This window comes from Odontomachus brunneus, unplaced genomic scaffold, assembly GCF_010583005.1.
Source record: "Odontomachus brunneus isolate Ranch 3 - 2012 unplaced genomic scaffold, Obru_v1 Obru_scaffold_150, whole genome shotgun sequence".
Taxonomy (NCBI): Eukaryota; Metazoa; Arthropoda; class Insecta; order Hymenoptera; family Formicidae; genus Odontomachus; species Odontomachus brunneus.
In genome coordinates this window covers 514,023-515,689 of record NW_022639600.1, presented here as the reverse complement: position 1 = coordinate 515,689, position 1,667 = coordinate 514,023, and positions in this window count along the sequence as shown.

The following is a 1,667-nucleotide window of genomic DNA, read 5'->3' as shown; positions in this document are numbered from 1 at the left end:
GTTTACTCTTGACGTCAAGTATTGTCAAATGGATTTCTTTACGAATTTTCGGAGAACGGATGACGCTACGAGTCTCATAATCTAAAACTACAATTCTTAAGCCTAGCACAACTCAGAAGAAAAAGATCTCGGTTGGAACAAGAAAGGAAGCATGTGTTTACTCTTGACGTCAAGTATTGAAAAAATCGATTTTTTTACGAATTTTCGGAGAACGTATGACGGTACGAGTCTCATACTCTAAAACTATAATTCTTAAGCCTAGCACAACTCAGAAGAAAAAGATCTCGGTTGGAACAAGAAAGGAAGCATGTGTTTACTCTTGACGTCAATTATTGTCAAATGGATTTCTTTACGAATTTTCGGAGAACGAATGATCTTATGAGTCTCATACTCTAGAACTATAATTCTTAAGCTTAGAACAACTCAAAACAAAAAGTTCTCGGTTGGAACAAGAAAGGAAGCATGTGTTTACTCTTGACGTCAATTATTGTCAAATGGATTTCTTTACGAATTTTCGGAGAACGAATGATCTTATGAGTCTCATACTCTAGAACTATAATTCTTAAGCTTAGAACAACTCAAAACAAAAAGTTCTCGGTTGGAACAAGAAAGGAAGCATGTGTTTACTCTTGACGTCAATTATTGTCAAATGGATTTCTTTACGAATTTTCGGAGAACGAATGATCTTATGAGTCTCATACTCTAGAACTATAATTCTTAAGCTTAGAACAACTCAAAACAAAAAGTTCTCGGTTGGAACAAGAAAGGAAGCATGTGTTTACTCTTGACGTCAATTATTGTCAAATGGATTTCTTTACGAATTTTCGGAGAACGAATGATCTTATGAGTCTCATACTCTAGAACTATAATTCTTAAGCTTAGAACAACTCAAAACAAAAAGTTCTCGGTTGGAACAAGAAAGGAAGCATGTGTTTACTCTTGACGTCAATTATTGTCAAATGGATTTCTTTACGAATTTTCGGAGAACGAATGATCTTATGAGTCTCATACTCTAGAACTATAATTCTTAAGCTTAGAACAACTCAAAACAAAAAGTTCTCGGTTGGAACAAGAAAGGAAGCATGTGTTTACTCTTGACGTCAATTATTGTCAAATGGATTTCTTTACGAATTTTCGGAGAACGAATGATCTTATGAGTCTCATACTCTAGAACTATAATTCTTAAGCTTAGAACAACTCAAAACAAAAAGTTCTCGGTTGGAACAAGAAAGGAAGCATGTGTTTACTCTTGACGTCAATTATTGTCAAATGGATTTCTTTACGAATTTTCGGAGAACGAATGATCTTATGAGTCTCATACTCTAGAACTATAATTCTTAAGCTTAGAACAACTCAAAACAAAAAGTTCTCGGTTGGAACAAGAAAGGAAGCATGTGTTTACTCTTGACGTCAATTATTGTCAAATGGATTTCTTTACGAATTTTCGGAGAACGAATGATCTTATGAGTCTCATACTCTAGAACTATAATTCTTAAGCTTAGAACAACTCAAAACAAAAAGTTCTCGGTTGGAACAAGAAAGATAGTATAAGTTTACTCTTGGTCCGATAGACTGTTTGTCAAAAAACTTTTTTTTAATTTTTCGGGCTTATAATTAAACTTATTGATTTGTGCTTTTGGAACAATGTTTGGAACAACTAGAACAAT